This window comes from Tamandua tetradactyla, chromosome 9, assembly GCF_023851605.1.
Source record: "Tamandua tetradactyla isolate mTamTet1 chromosome 9, mTamTet1.pri, whole genome shotgun sequence".
Lineage (NCBI taxonomy): Eukaryota > Metazoa > Chordata > Mammalia > Pilosa > Myrmecophagidae > Tamandua > Tamandua tetradactyla.
In genome coordinates, this window is record NC_135335.1 from 57791337 (window position 1) to 57809085 (window position 17749).

At 39.6% G+C, this 17749-nt stretch overlaps 1 protein-coding gene across 9 annotated transcripts in view; it reads right to left on the bottom strand.

Moving 5' to 3' along the window:
* Nucleotides 1-17749, bottom strand: part of SEMA5A (semaphorin 5A) — a 574926-nt gene that overhangs the window by 385620 nt on the left and 171557 nt on the right. Inside the window, exon 2 of one of the 9 annotated variants that reach the window (XM_077116839.1) lies at nt 1988-2122. The exons of 6 other annotated variants lie outside the window; for them this stretch is intronic. The gene's annotated coding sequence lies outside the window, so the exon portion shown is untranslated. Of the gene's footprint in view, nt 1-1959; nt 2123-8717; nt 8912-17749 lie in introns of those variants that run through there. 2 more of the 9 variants (XM_077116838.1, XM_077116840.1) reach the window with 2 other exon arrangements.

The following is a 17749-nucleotide window of genomic DNA, read 5'->3' on the forward strand; positions in this document are numbered from 1 at the left end:
ACAATATCCATTCTATGTAGACAAAAATAATTTCACTCTTACCTAAGTTAAAAAAAGTTTTATCAGTGCTATCTGATAACCATATTGTACAGAAGTTCTCTGCTTATTAACAGAAGAAGTGCTCAGACACATAGGCTCTCACAAACACTTTCCATTCCGATATGGCCAGTCTGTGTTTCTGTCCTCCAAGTCCCCCTTCATGGCTTGGGGAACAGCAAATACCTGTGATTCCGTCATAAGACATTAGCACACGTGTGTGCTTTCGAATCAAGCAATAGTCTGTGTTTCTGGGCAAATGTGCAAGCAAAAGTCACATACCTTCTCTAAGCCTTATGTGGGAAGCAAGACGTTAGGCTCTATTTCACTGTTCAAGAACACCCCTGCAGGTCTCCCTGATTGCAACCAAAGTATCACAAGGAACAGGATTAACAAGCTTGCCAATTAACTACGGAGATGAGACTAGAGGTAATGGGGCTGTGCTTTAGCTCACAGACCCCTTATTATGCAAGACACATGTTTTCCCATATCTCCTTTAACAACTAATCGTAAGGACCACAATGTGTGGGCAAGTTGTGGAAGAGAGCTACCCCGTTGAAAAGCCGGAAAAAAGTTTGTTTCCAAATTGCTTGAACCCTCTTGGATTACTACCTTGACAACTCTCATCTTTTTAATGCAATTTTATAGATATATATTATATATTCACAAACCATACAGTCATCCAAATTGTGCAATCAGAGGTTCACAGTATCATCATATAGCTGTGCCTTCATCATCACAATCAGTTTTTGAACATTCTCATTAACTCCCAAAAAATTAAAATAAGAATAAAGGTAAAAATAAAAGTGAAAAAGAACACCCCAAACACCTCCTTCCCCCTATTATTCACTTATTTTTTTTCTTTTATTTTTTCTTACTCATCTGTCCATATATAGGATAAAAGAGAGTGTCAGTTACAAGGTTTCACAATCACATGATGACACCTTAAAAGCTCTATAGTTATTCAGTCATCTTCAAGAATCAAGGCTATTGGATTACAGTTTTTTTCAGGTATTTCCCGTTAGCTACTCCAAAGTACCAAAAACTGAAAGGAAATATCTATATACTGCGTAAAAATAAACTCCAGAATGACTTCTCGGCTCTATTTGAGATCTCTCAGTGACTGAAACTTTATTTTCTTTCATTTCTCTTCCCCCTTTTGGCAACAAAGCCTTTCTCATTCTCACAATGCCAGGGCCAGGCTCATGCCCTGGAGTCATGTCCCACATTGCTAGGGAAATGCACACCCCTGGGAGTCAAGTCCCATGTAAGAAGGAGAGGAATTAGCTCACCTGTACAATTTGCTTAAAGAGAGAGGCCACATCTGAGCAACAAAAGAGGTTCTCTGGGGGTGACTCTTAGGCATACTCATAAATAGTCATAGTTTCTCCTTTGCAGGAACAAGTTTCATGGGGGCAAGCCCCAAGATCAAGGTCCTGGCCCATCAAATTAGCAGTCCCCAGTGATTACCAGAATATCAGTTCTTCCCCAAGGGGGAAATTTAATATTTCCACCTTTTTCCCCTGTCCCTCAAGGGGACTTTGCAAATACATTTAAATCTTTTGCCCAGGTTACTCTGGGATGTATCATGGCATCCCCACCAATCTGTACAAACCTACAAGATCTCACTCCCTATTCAAGGTTCCATGTAATTATGGTGTTTGAATAAGCTGACCACACAAGTTAGATTAGATAGTGTGTTACCAAAAATATAAATTTTCCACCAAATAAGCACATTTCTTTTGGTCTCACATAGAAGTTGAAGTTTTTATTTATTTATATATATATTTTTCTGGTGTGGGGGGACGTGCATGGTCCAGGAAATGAACTCAGGTCTCCCGCATGGAAGGCAAGCATTCTGCCCTGAATCGCCCATGCACCAGGAAGTGGAAGTTTTAAAGTATACTCAATACCATCCTTTACCCTTTAGTCTGCTTTCCCTTAGTCCTACCAGGCTTAGCTTCGTTTGTATCTTTAATTGCTGTTTGATCACTTTTTTGATGTTTTGAAAAGTCGCTGAACGGGATAATGCTGACTTTCACAGTTGCAGAACTCTAGCTCTGAGTCTCAGGTGTAACATAGATACCTAAAATTAGAGGGAATGACCAGATTATATACAAAGAACTCAGCATCTCAGAACATAGAAATAAGAGTTGCAACTCTGGAATAGATATGACTACTGTAAGAGCTTACAATCAAGTAAGCTTTACAATAGACCCCAACCAGATAACATATGCCCTTGAATTCAATTCTCAGAGTTCACATATTTGTAGTTAGTCCATGTTAGTGAGGCATAAAAATATTGTCTTATTGTTTCTGGCTTATTTCATTCAACATACTGTCCACAAGTTTCATTCACCTAGTTGCACACCTTACAACTTCTTTACTTGTTACAGCTGCTCAATAGTTCATTGCATGTATACAACAACTGTCATTTAAAAATTGCAAATGAGTGGCAGTTAGTGGTTGTTATGGTTGTCTAATGCACCAAGTTCTTTTAATGTGGTACATGCACACATGCGTGCACACACACACACATACATACATATCAAGAGGTTTACAAATATTCATGCACGTTGCCTGTATGGTCTCATCTCTAGTGCGATTTCCTAAGGAATAATCAGGAATGTCAAAAAAGACATTCAGTATGTTACATTGAAACATATGCATCATAGCCTGATTATGGTAGGTTATGACCATGACCTTGAAGCTTCTATTTAGGGAGAGGGAAATGGTTCTAAGCAAATAAGGACATCAGAAAGATAGGATATCATGAGAAATGTTTAAAATATCAAGTGTATCAATAGGAAATTAAACACTATGCGCAGTATATAAACAAATGTACCCACAGATGCACACACATGCAGGTACACACCCACAAAGTGTGCTCACATGCACCCACACAAGCATTCACATATTGGAACATAAACATACAAAATCTCAGTCTGACTGTCTCGATGCAAATCCCAGCTTTGATGCCCACTGTTTCCATCTTCAGGTGGAGATAATCTTCGTCCCGTTCTTATAAGGTTTGTGAGGATTTGATGCCTTAATCAACGTAAGGTACTTAGTATGATGCCAAATGCATCAAAAGGGTTCAACAATTGCTAGACTTGACAACACATCTCTTTATCATTGTCATTGACATCTGGAGAAAAAGGCATACCCACTCACACAAATGTTCTGGAAGACACAGTTCTGCATAATTTTTAAATACTTTGGGGGAAGTCATTTTGCAGGTTTACCATGAATTTGGCCTCTATAACTCTAAAAAGTATCAGAAAGAAATAACTTTTATAATCTGAAAAAAACAGGTATTATTTTGCTAAGAAAGTACTGAGAGACGAATCAAGGTGAATTGAGGACTTAGACCTCTTCTGACTCATTTCCATGACCAGAGGAATGAAACAGCTCACTCTAATCTAGTGGGTCTTGATAAATCTGCTGTGAAGACACCAGCGAGGACATGGAAGGGATATCAATTACTTTAAAAAGGGCCAGAAGTATTCTATCTCATCAAGGCTATACTGAAATGGCCCCACAAAAAGCACGTTCAGGTCTCAAGCCCTGGTCCTGTGGGTGTGAAGCCATTTGTAAATTGGACCTTTGAAGATGTCACTAGTCAAGCTGTCTCCAAACTAAGTAAAGGTAAGCCTTGATCTAACATGGCTGGAGTCCTCATAAGCAAAGGAAATTGGACACAAGAAGAGAGACTCCATGGGGAGCTGCCAGAAGCTGGAGGTCAACAGAAACCAAACAGAAAGGAGAAAACGCCACCACATGCAAGGCCGTGTGATGGAAAAGCCTAGGATCAATAATTACCAGCAACCAGACCCAGAAACCACAATCTTCAAATAGGAAGCATCTCCTTGCTGATGCCTCGATTTTGGACTTCTTCTAGTTTCAAAACTATGAGTCAGTAAATTCCCATTGTTTAAGCCAAACCTTTATATAGCATTTGTTATAGGAGCTGGGAAACTGAAACGCCATCCAAAGGGCCTCTGCCTCACTCAGAAAGTTCATGATTGCAGATCATCTACAGCTCAACATCTGAATGGTCCTGTTCTGATGGGGCAGCTGATCAATTCTACAATCTATCAAGAAAAACAAGACTGAACCAGATTGTACACTGAACCTTTCCCAGAGCAAATTCCACATGGCCAAATAGTTTTACACAAAACAGGAAACAAAAATTTGAATTAGATTTCTACCTAAGCCGTGCATTGACCAACAAGCCACTGACTGGAATGAAAGTAGATAAAAGCAAACCCAGGAAAGACAATATGATATGTATAAGCCTAGAGGAAAAAAATGACAACAGTGAGGCATCAAATTCCAGATACAATTAAATTCATTGGGGCTGGTTATTGGAAGTCAGAGCTAAAGTGTTCAAAACCACCATCGCAGGAGTCTTCATTTATTCTGAGGTTTATCCACACATCACACTGAAGATAAAATGCAATTTGAACAACTGAAAAACAGGAAGCAAAGAATAAGAAAGAGGTCCTTTAATCCTGCATAGATTATTGTAATGCTTGTAAATATCCTAGAGTATATTAAGCAGATAATCAAAAAGTATTGGGAGAGAAAGACTAGGGAACTATTAAACCGTACCATTAGGGAATTCCCTGATACTGTGTCACACTTTAGGGATACCCAAATCAGTGAGCCATGCCCTCGATCAGGAGGCTTACTCTTGTGAAACTTATGAAGGTAGTAGAGAAGCTTAGACTACCTGTAGGCATGCCTAAGAGTTACTTCTGGAGGGCCTCTTGTTGCTCACATGTGACCTCAGTCTCTCGAAGTCCAACCCTGCAGTGAAATCATTGCCCTCCCCCCTACGTGGGATATGACATCCATGGGTGAAAGTCTCCCTGGCGACATCGGAGAGGACTCCCAGGGATGAATCCAGACCTGGCACCATGGAATCAACAATTACATCCTGACTAAAAAGGCAAAAAGAAATGCAATTAATAAAGTATCAGTGGCAGAGGCAGAGAGAGTTCAAATAGAGTCAAGAAGCTACTCTGGAGGTTGCTCTTATACAAGCTTCAGTTAGACTTTGCTACATATAATAACCTGCCAACCCCTAACCAGGACCATTCTAGCCAATCCTAAAGAACATCTAATGTAATATATAATATTCTTCAAGGATTCCAGGCGCTAGAGTAACTTTTCAGAAACCTACAACCTCCAGAAGGGTCCCTGGTCCAGGTAAGTCCTGAAACCAAGCCCAGTCTCTCCAGAACATCAACTACTTCCATGTCCCTACCCATATTAGTGACAGACTCTTCCAATATCAAAAATTTAGAATTTAAAAAAAAAAAAATTTAGAATTGCCATAGCCCAAACAACTCAAAAGAGAGGTATGAAAATATCAAAGGTGATAGTGGAATTCTACATAGACGATAGGATTTAACAAATGAATATGAATGATGAATCATTATACTGATATCTCTTTTAGTCTCCAGTATTTTAGAGCAGCTAGAAGTAAAAACCTAAAATTGTGAAATTGTAGCCCATGTCAAAGCCTGAAATATGTTCTACAACTAATTGCGGTGCTGTGCTTTGAAATTTATAGCCTTTTTGAGTATATATTATTGTTCACAAAAAAGAAGGGAAAAAAAGTCAATCGCGATAATAAAAAAGTATTTAAGCCCTCTAGCCTCCTATATTCTGGAGCAGTTAGAAGGAAAAATATGAGAGGATCATATGGTAGCCCATGACAAACTCTGGGATCTGTCCTGTAATCAATTGTTGAAGAGTGCTTTGAAAACTATTGCTTTTCTATTTCTTTGCTGTGTATATATTTTATACTATACAATAAAAAAAAAGTTAAAAAAATGCAATGAGATCAAAAGTCTGCAAAAACCTAGTTTTTACCCAATATTTTTTCCAATGGTTAATGGAGATCCCATATTAGGACAGAAAAGGTTATAGGAAGAGGCAAGACCACAAGTCTATCGCGAAAACAATTTTCTAAAAAGATGGGGGCCACAGAAGAAGAGAGAAGAGCCCAGCACGGTTTAATATGCTGAAGGAGTGAAATTTTGTTGTGCCAGGTACTGGGCCCTTCAGCCCTCCAGATGACAAGTCTCCTCTACTTACCAAATTAATCACAAATAGTATAATTTTCTGCATGGAATGACATGAAATCGGGAGAAGAATTGATAGTGTTTGGGAATCACAGACTAGACTTTAATCCAGACAAGATACTCTGGTTTGGAGTCAACATTCAAGCCCAAGATATCACCAAATCAGGAATTAGCAGGACTGGAATTCACCTGTGTTTGACTCAAAAATCACTGGGCAATCCCATGTCACCAGTGATATCAGGATTGGTTGGTTTAGATAACTGAAGAATTTTGCAATTTTTTTTCCTCTGGAGAAAAAAACTTTGTAAAGTACATGCCACATTTCAAATGTAAGATGGTACTAAAATATTTGTCTCCCTGTAAAATGAATTCTAATGACCCAGAAATTCTACTCCTAGGTATATATCAAGAGAAATGAAAATGCACCCACCCCAAAACATGTACAGGAATGTTTACAGCAGCATCATTCATAATAGCTAAACAGTGGACACAGCCCAAATGTCTATCAACCCATGAATGGATAAACAAATTGTGCTCTATCCTTACAATGGAATATTATTCAGCCATGAAAAGAATGAAGTGCTGATATGTGCTACAACATGGGTGAGGCTTAGAAACGTTATGCTCGATGAACAAAGTCAGGCACAAAAGACTACATATTATATCATCCCATTTATACATAACATCCAATATAGGCAAATCCAAAGCGACAGATTAGTAGCAGCCAAGATCTGGTGGAACGTGAAGTTTCTTCTAATGGGTTTCTTTTTGGAGTGATGAAAGTTTTTGAATATTAGATAGTTATTGTAAATATGTTAAAAATTCTCAAAAGATTAAAAAGGTGGACTTGATGGTATATGGATTATATCTCAATAAAGCTGTTATTTTACAGAACAAATTTCAAATCACAACCCCAGCTACTGGGGTTCTTGCAATGATGGTTCCAGTAGCAGGAGCCGGGAGGAGAGAAAGAAGGCTGGGGTGTGTGGCTAATTTCCAGGACAGACCCTTGAAGGGTGGAGCACATTTACTCTGCAGCAGCCATGTCTAGTGGCAGCAGTGAGTGGGGGAGCCCAAGCTTCAAGAATGAGCTCTTTGCATATCAGGCTTTTCACAAACCAGGTTCCCATTAACCTGAAGTGGACAAATGAGAGGGGAGAAGTAAGCTACTGGTATCTCTAAAAAGTCAAAGACCCCGACCCAAACCAATGTAAAATGGACATTCTCACTAAATAGTTTGAGCTCAAAGAACATTTTTTAACTTAAATGTACCACAGTTATCCAGAAAGCCCATTGCCACGTACATATACATGAAGCAATTAACTGCACAATTACATGAACTATTTTACATTGCTTACAACGATAAATTACCTTATTAGAAATGATTTTATAATGTATATTGCTGATTTTCTCTTATTTACTTAATAGTCATTGGCCGAAACCTGGCTCCCAGCCCAAGAACTCACTATTGTCTCAAAAATGGATGTCATGCGGGCACTCAAACAATCCCCAGCTACTGTGAACACACTTCTTATCCCAAACATATTTAATAGAAATTTCCATTTCTTTTCAGTGTTTTTCCACTGTTAAAACAAATTAAGACAAGCAGCTAAAGTAGTAGAAGTTTCTCTAGCAGCAAGAAAGAAGAACAAGTGGGCACGAAGGCAGATGGACTGTGTCTCAAAAGCTTTGCCCAAATACTTGGCCATTATATTTCAGCTATGCAGTAATGACAAATTCTCTGATATTTTACTGCAGATTACTCAGTTCCAGTGACGCTAAAGGATCTAGTGCCATATGTCAGGCAAAGAGAATGTTTCCCGCCGTACCCACACTTGATCATTAAACGTGCTTATCTTGACTCTTGTTACTTTCCCACACTATTCTGTCTCTTGTGTGACGTCTCATTCACACAACACCTGTGTAATGATGAGGACTCAGCAGTCCCTAGTGGTCCTCTGCTCAGATCTTAAATATCAGAATCACCCCCTCACTTCACCATTTCCACAGCAGCAGGGAACTGTCAAAATGGTACTTCAGGCCACAAAATAGTTACGTTTTCACCAAATCACATTTCTATAAAATTTAGCAAGCATCTTGTTACAAATTAATTCCTTGACCACTGGGCAAGATTCTCATGCTATGGGGATTTTCTGGGCATGGGAATTTTCCTAAGGAATTTCAAGGATGAGACTTGGCTCAGGGTTGCTAACTAAGCACAAAATAATCAAAACAAACAGCTGCCTCTTCTCCTGCCTGTCCCATTCCCTCCATACCAGTGGCTCTGAGCAGACCAGCCCACAGTCTTCAGCAAGCTCTCATCAATTTAAATGCCAGCAGACCCCACACACAACTCGGGCATAGATGAGTTGTCTCCATTGGTCTCAGGCCTGGGGAATCTCCTAACTACTGGCTATAGCCACATGCTGATGATTATTAATTCTACACACACACATACACACACACACACACACACACACACACACACACAGAGTAAACTCATACATCTACACCATACTCTTGCCTTACTTTTTCTTCTTAATGCCAGCCCATAAAGGGATCCACAACATATCCACATATACATACAATGAATAAGAAGTGTCAGAGGCTGTGGCCAAGGGCTGATGCCTTCCATTGTAAAGGTAGAATGACAGAGCTGGACAGGACTTCTGTAGTTTATCATTTCTTCCCACACTTCTCTTTAGGCTTTCAGCAGTGTAATGTCTCAGGCCTCCTCTCAGTTTCAGAAGACATGATATGACTTTATCTTTGATCCTACCACGCAAACCAAATTGTTACATGGCTCCTTCGAGTTGTTCTGGGGTCAGAAAAATGTAAGTCTGAATTCTACATCACCTTCTAGTTCTGAGACTTTGAAAGAGTGACTCACTTTCGCAAACCATTAGAGTTTTGGTGAAGGCTAAATAAACCCATGCTTTCAATGTTTCCAGCATATCACCACTGGATGGTATCTATTGAATTCTCCTGTCAGTGTCCTTGTTGGATGCTTCCATTGATTTCCTTGGCTCTCTCCTCTTTTATTACCATACCATGTATCCTCTATATGGCTGAAATGTCTCTGGAGGTCCCTTCTGAATTTGATCCTGTGGTCAACCCCTGAGTATGGCCAGCAAAATGCAGCACCATCTTACTCCCAACTCCTCTTCCCATCTCATCTTCCAGCTTGCCCTATGGCCCAGTATTCCTGAGACAGCACCATTTTCATATCCACATCCCTTTGTGGTCTTTACTCTCAGAATGCCTTCCTAAATTATAACTTTCCACCTTCTCCACCTGTCCTGAGAGGAAGACCCATCTCAAATGCTCTCATGAAAACTTTGTGATTTACTCACTCTCATCTCCATAAGAATTAAGTTTCCCTTCCACCTGGCAAACAAAACCCCACTGCATATAACCTTTATTATTCTACTCACAAAGCAACATAATCATTTACACACTTAATTCTCCCAATACAGCACAGGGCCCTGGGCAGAGACAAAGATGCTCTGATTATTATACCTCTTTTTTTTCATCACAAAAGAGAGCTAAAGTCTTAAACATTACAGGAATCAGCCAACCTTTATGGGAAGTGATGAAGGAAAGGCAGGGTTAAGAGCCCCAGCTCCCCCATCAGGTTTCCTGCCTTTAAATCTCTGCTTTGGGTGGGCCACAGTGGCTCAGCAGACAAGAATGCTCACCTACCATGCCAGAGGACCCGGGTTCAATTTCCGGTGCCTGCTCATGTAAAAAAATAATAATAATAAATCTCTGCTTTGCTTCTTGCTGGCTGGGTATCTCTGGGTGAGTTACTCAAACCTCTCAAGCACAACTGTTTCACAAACAAAATGAGGATGGTAATTGTACCTTCTCATGAGTTGCTGCAAAGATTATAATATCGAATTCCTTACATGTATCAGCTCATACTGATGAGCAGCACATGATTAATACAAACCTGAAGCCTCTATATAATGAAAACTGGAACCCCTAATTTTAACCATCTCATACTTCTTTTAAAAATGGACCAATCCTCCCAGCTGAATAATCCTCGTTAGTACTTAGTAGCTTACATCTTAGACGCAAGTGACTTAATGATAAGAGGAAAAGAAAATGAAAGAAAAAGGAAACAGACACACAGTCCTCCTTTGCCATCTAAGCCAATCAGAAGACACTACAGGTTTGAAGCTTTATGGTGTTTACACCAAGCCCTAGGCCGGGCCCAGAATCCACTGAGAATAATCTTCAGAAGAAGAGTGTATGATTCCTGTACTATTTTCCCAGTCTATGAAATCCAGGGCTGTAATATTTCCCCAAACCATGGGATGACTGCTTCCATTAACTGCCTGCCATGAGGTTAAACTAAGCAGGATACATCAATGTCTTTTTCTAATCAAAGCCATAAAGTCAAGTGGTTCCACCTAACAGTCTCTATTATACAAATGTGAAAGAGAAAAATAGAACCCAAATCACAGCTTGGTTGCCCATGGCCTTCTACCACCAGCATTATAAATCTTTCAGGCAAGGCTAAAACATTTACAAGATTTGGGAACACAGCTCAAATCTCCAATGCTATATTACTAGCTTCTTTATTAATCTAATTATTTTGAAACGGATGTTTGCAAGGATGAGTGATCAGAAAGTTCCTCTTATAAAGGTTCATTCCAGTGTACCAAATGGACATGTAACTTGAAGACAAATAGGTTCCCCTCCTTAGGGGCAGAAAAGATGATTAGACTAGCCTGTGAAAGCTAGTTATTGAGGTTACAGGAGGAAATAGCTACACATGAGTGAACAAACACTGATCCTTTCGACCATCTCAACTGTCATCCAAAGGTCGATGTGTTTAAGCAGGATAGGGGCCTTACAACCCCAAGCCAAGGTACAATGAGCCACTACATTCCTCTTGAATGGTACTAGATTCCAGAGCAGATGATCCAGCCACCCAAAGAAAGGGTGAATGCAAGGTAGCCAGCTCTCCCTAGGACTTTATCTCCCCCAGTTTAATGAGGAGCCATGTGGTCTGGAAGCAACTTCTAGAGTTACAAAATGTTAAGTAAGCAGTTCATTACTTTATACCACTATGGAACAACAGGCCTCAGCAGGGAGGCTAAGGGTGTTCTCAGAGATTGTTTGTACATGTCAGGAATCAAAACAAGGTATTTCAAACACCTGCTTGGTACAGCCTCTTTTTCTGTCTTTCTGAGAATCCAAATAATCCTTGGAAATGGCCTCACAGAAAAACAGACTTCCCAGAAACCCTAAATTCCACAAATATCCCACCCTGGGGACTGGAGGACATCCACACATAAAAATCCTTCCTATAATCCTACAGCTAGAAATCACAGTAACTCAGGGATGGTCAAGTTTGTCATTCATAAGGCAATATCTCTCCTAATTGTAATGAATATTTACAGCCCAGTCTTCAGAAGGCTGTGGGCAAGTGCCTTCCCAGCCTGGGGTTGCCTCACTCCATCACTACCTGGTCACCTCCTCGACCTTCTAGAACTGAGTGCCATATACAAAAGCCACTTGGCTTCTAGCAGAGAGATAGAGCAAGGAGAATACAGTAGGTGAAGCTGGATAGACCTAAAAATAAAAAACTAAAAATCTTGGCCAAGGGACTTCAGCTCCTTGCGTGAGGTGCTGCTTCTCACTGGATGGTGACGAGGCATGAAGGAGACAACAAGTGCAAAGTGCTGCCTACATCAATAATCAGAAATCATTCCACCTGTCCCTTTAAAGGGGGGCTTTAAATATGCTCATTCCCTTCCATATCCCCTTTCAGTCTTCATCACAGAAAGGGAGTGTGGGAAACAAGGTATGTAGAAGGTCACAAACTCAGCAGAAAGGATCAAAAATGGTGAGACTCTGTGGTACTCTCTCTTACCCATCAGAAAGAAAAGAACTTTTGGTTATGAATGGCCCACGCAAGGTGATGCTACCATATGGTATCTCTCTTGACGAGTCAGAGAAATGGGTGCAGGGGGGAAAGATCACATTGGAATAATACACAGAACACTATTAATATGATGCCACCAAAATAGCTCTCTGTCAACAGACCCCATGTGCCCAAGAGCAGAAAGTGCACACATAGAAATGTTTTCCAAATGTAATTATAAATCACTTACTCAGTATAAGTTTACAAAGTCATAAATATCAATTTATAACATGCTAAACAAAGAGAGCATAAACCTGATTTTTAAAGGTTTGTGAGTGGAAAACCATCTCATAAAGACCTTATTCTATATTTATTTTAAAAGCAAACACACTTTAGCTAGATATTGCTAATTACTACGGTTTGCCAAACCCCAGCCACAGCCATTCCTGTTAACCCTAAAGAACACCTAGGGCTCTATATGAGATTCTACAAAAGTTCTAAGATTGCTTTCCACAAACCTACAACCTCAGGATGAGTTCCTGGGCCAGATAAGTCCTGAAACCTGGAAGGGCCAGCCTCTCCAAGAACATCAACTAGTTCCATCCCCTGTTTCATATTGTTGACACCCCTTTCCAACATGAGAAAGTTAGAATGGGCAGAGCCCAAATACCCCTAAAGATTGGGAGAAGGATCAAAAGAGGAGTTATAGCAAAGAAGATAGGATTTAACAACAGCGTATCACTATTGAGTCATATTGACATTTCTTTTAGTGTCCACTGTCTTAGAGTAGCTGGAAGGAAAAACCTGAAATTGTGGAACTATAACCCATACCAAACCTTGATATCTATTCTATAACCACTTGTTACAATGTACTTTGACATTTATTGCTTTTTTTAATATATGTTACATTTCACGATTAAAATTTTTTTAAAAAAGCAAATACAATAATTAAAAATTATAAAAGTAGAGACCTAGAAATATACTGCCCTCATGTCAATACTCAAATCCTATGAGATCTGAATGTACATCTTCCTCGAGAGAGAAAAAAAGGAACCGTTGACTTTCCTCTTTAATGAAAAGAATCATGGATTTCAAAGAAATACTATTTTGATTTATACAGATGTATCAACTATCATAGTTAATCATTAAATATTTATTGGATATGGAAAGTAAGTATAGCACTAGACTACATTTTTTTAATAATTCAAAAAAATATCACCCAGTAGTAAGGAGTTTATAACCTAATTTGGGAGAAGAAACATCTATACAAAATGATTTACAAGAACTGATCAAATATCATGTTGAAAAGTATAACATATGCCTACAGCGAAAACATAAATTGAAAATGTTCATGTCAAAAGAATGTACAGAAAAGATATAAAACTAAATTAGTCCAATGCAAGGAGGTTTTATGTAGCAACCAGACTTCAATCAGTTCCTTAAGTAAATGTTGGACAGTTATTGCCATCAAATTTGAAATATGGGAAGGAGGAAATTCTAGAAGGAAGAAACAATTTAGCAAAGATGCTAAATATTGACGGGTAAAACATTCCAACAAATTTTTTAGAATAAACACTATCTCCCAGAGTTTCTTAACCTCAGCACCACTGACATTTGGGCAGGATAATTCTCTATTGTGGGGGAACATCCTATGCATATGAAGATGTTTAGCAGCATCTCTGGCCTCATACCCATTAGATGTCAGTAGCACCTGCTCCACAGTCATGTCAATCAAAATGGCTCCAGATATTGACTAATATCTCCTGGGTGGAAAAAATCATCCCCTTGCCCCACTGAGAACCACTACTAGATACGAATTTAAACTCTCAAAGGAATTTTTGAGTTAAGGTACAACCAACAGACTAAACATAAAAAGGGAATATTACCATCTCATTTTCCATACTTCAATTTTCTTCTCTGCTTAATATGCCAGTGTGATAGTATAGATAGAAAACTCTCTGCATACTAATCAAATCTGTATCCTCAATCACTGCAACATGCAATCTCACTACAATGAAACCTGAGTTTCACAAGTCAGTTATATAAGGGGACCAGATAAACGTGCTTCAGTTAGCACAGTGACAGGGGCAGCACAGTTTGGTAAATGAAATGAACATTCTCGAAAGGACAGGCAAAGCTTTACTGACCCCTTTCACTAAGCTGGGCAGGAACCATAAACCTCCAGGATAGGTCAGAGCTGTCCTTTGATCTCCTCTGGATTCAGGTACCTGCCAGCTTTTATTTCCCGTTGCAGGTGACAATGGGGTTACAAGCCAAGGATCAACCTTGCAGAAGTGGTGGCATGGCTTTCACGTGGGCCAGAAAGGAAGAAGACAGATCCCCCAGCCCCCCTGCTTCTCCCATAGGGCTCTTCTCTGCAAGCTGTGTGGAGCGCTGCCTCCTGCTGCCCTGAAAGTCAACTGAGCCACTCCTTATCTGCACTGACACCACAGCCCTGCCAGCTGCCTTGAAGCTCTGGGTAGTCAAGGAACTGTGCCACTCCTTCCGCCCCTTCTGATGACCTCCACTAGGATTTTTGGTTCCCAGAATCTCTACATTTCCCAAACTTGCTCCAGCTTTTGCCATGGCCTGGGATGCACCCTCCACACAAAATCTTAGGTCATCAACTTATTAAGTAAATCGAGAAATATGCTGGAACAGCAGGAAATATGGAAATTGCTCGCAAATTGAAGAAACAAGTTTTCCAACAGATGAGCATCTATTTTTTAACACATCCATTGTGCTTAAAATATGTGCCATGTTCTGAAAAAGTTGGAATGGGCACAGCCCAAATACCCCTAAAGAGTAGGAGAAAGATCAAAGATGATGGTGAAGTTATACAGAAAATGTAGGGTTTAACAAATGAGTATGATTGCTGAATCGTTATATTGCTATTTCTTTTAGTCTTTAATATCTTAGAGCAGCTAGAAGTAGAAATCTAAAATTATGGAATTATAACCCATCCCAAACTCTGAAATCTGTTCCGCAACTACGTGCTTTGAAATTTATTGCTTTTTTGTATATATGTCATTTTTCACAAAAAAGAAAAAGTCAATTGTGATGATAAATGCACACCTATCCAATGATATTGTGAGACACAGATTATACAATTTGGATGATTACATGGCATGTGAATATATACTATACATCAATAAAAAATAATTAAAATGAAGAGATAAAAAATATGATACCAATTAACTGATACTCATAACAACCTCATTATTAGCCTCATTTTACAGATGAGCTGAACTGGAGGCCAGGGAGGTTAAGAGACAGTGTCCACAACTATGTGATAATATTGTGAGCCATTTAATGTACACCATGTATAGAATATACACGTGTGAAGGTTTGTCAATAAAAATATCTAAAAGGAAAGAAAGAAACAGTGTCCAAAATAACAGTTATTGGCAGAGCTGAGATTTGCACCCATGTAGTGGTCACTCCACAGCCCAGGCTCTGACACATCCACTATGGCCACTCTTGGAACTTGCAAAACAGTTCTAAGGCCAATTTTATTTTTAAAGTATATTTTTAAAGTTAATGCCATTGGCATTAAGTCTGGAGTGGTGATTATTACTTCTGCCTTTTGAGAGGCTATTTTATATATACGATATATATAACCTGATATCTAGAGATAAGAACGAAGCTGAGCAGGTTGGGTTTAAAGTAATTCAGAACACAGGAGTAAAGAAGACAGGGTCTGTATTTTAGAACTACACATACTCTTTGAGACCAAAGGAAGAAAGGTTTATTTGGTCTGGAACTGAAATTTTCTGTGGTGCATAATCTAACTCAGCCTATCTGTATATCTCATTTGAACAAATGAAACACAGGGAGGCCGGAATAAGAAAAAGGTTCTTTAATCCTGTATAGATTATCGTAATGCCTGAATATATCCTAGAGTATATTAACAGATAATCAAAAAGTATTGGCAAAATCCCTTGAGGGACAGGAGAAAGAATATGGAACTATTAAACCTTACCATCAGGGAATTCCCTCATACTGTGTCAAACTTTAGGGACACCCAAATCAATAGGCCATGCCCTTGATCATGAGGTTTACTCTTGTAAAGCTTATGTAGGTGGGGGAGAAGCGTAGACTACCTCTAAGCATGCCTAAGAGTTACTTCTGGAGGACCTCTTTTGTTGCTCAGATATGACCTCAGTCTCTCTAAGCCCAGACTCTACAAGTGAAATCATTGCCCTCCCCCTTACGTGGGACATGACATCCAGGGGTGAAAGTCTCCCTGGAATATGGGAGATGACTCCCAGGGATGAATCCAGACCTGGCACCATGGGATCAATAATTCCACCCTGACCAAAAGGGGGAAAAGAAATGGAACTAATAAAGTATCAGTGGCTGAGAGTTCAAATAGAGTCAAGAGGCTACTCTAGAAGCTGATCTTACAGAAGCTCAGTTAGACCTTGCTACCTATCATAACCTGCCAAACCCCAACCGGGACTATTCCAGCCAATCCTAAAGAACACCTAGGGCAATATGTAAGATTCCACAAGGGTTCCATGCACTAGAGTAGCTTTCCAGAAACCTGCAACCTCCAGATGGGTCCCTGGTCCAGATAAGTCCTGAAACCTAAAGGGCCCAAGTCTCCCCAGAACATCAGCCACCTACCCCATATTAGTAACAGACCCTTCCAATATGAAAAAGTTAGAATGGCCATAGCCCAAACACCCCTAAAGAGAAGGATGGAAAGATCAAAGGTGATGGTGGAGTTATACAGCGAAGATAGGATTTAATAAATCAATATGAATGCTGAATCATTAAAGTGATATCTCTTTAGTCTCCAATATCTTAGAGCAGCTAGAAGTAAAAACCTAAAATTGTGGAATTATAACCCATGTCAAACTCTGAGATATGTTCTATAACAAATTGTGGTGCTCTGCTTTGAAAATTATTGCTTTTTTATATATATGTTAATTTTTTATGGAAAAAAGTTACTTGTGATGATAAAAAAATATTTAAGCCTTCTAGCCTCTTACACTCTGGAGGAGCTAGAAGGAAAACTCTGAGAGGATCATATGGTAGACAAACTCTGGGATCAGTCCTGTAACTACTAGTTGAAGAGTGCTTTGAAAACTATTGTTTTTTTATTTCTTTGCTTTGTATATATGTTGTACTATACAATAAAAAAGTGAAAATTTAAAAAAAAGTTAATGTTATTGAGTTGAACAGAATTATGCGAATACAACCCACTGACTTTCAACCCTTTGTCTACCAATGGAATCCAATTTCAAACATCGTGGGTCCAGCCCTCCTTTCCTTCCAAAGCACTCTGAAGAAATCCAGGGCCATTTTGAAGGCAGGTTAAATCACTGACTTTTGTTTCCACCTTCTCCTCCCAGACATGAAAAGTGAGGCCTCAAGACAGGATGCCGTGTGCCCAGGAATCACTGAGCTACCTGGCAGTAGCTCCAACCCTGAGCCCAGGAGACCTTATGTCAGAGGATGCTCTTCAGTTGTCCCTTGGCATGGTGGCTAATTGCCTAATAGGTTTTCCATATAAAGTACAGTTTAATTTCTATCCATTAAGAGAAACGGCTGAGGACACAAAGAAGTGACTCACCAGAACAGGCCAACATTAACCATTTGCCCAAACATGATCTCTCTCTCCATCAGCATTTAGGGTCTAATACACTACAGAGGTATCTGGAATTGGGGTTGCATCTTTCATCTGAGGAGTCCACATTCCTTTACAGGCAACCAAGTTAATGGGCCAGTTAGAGGA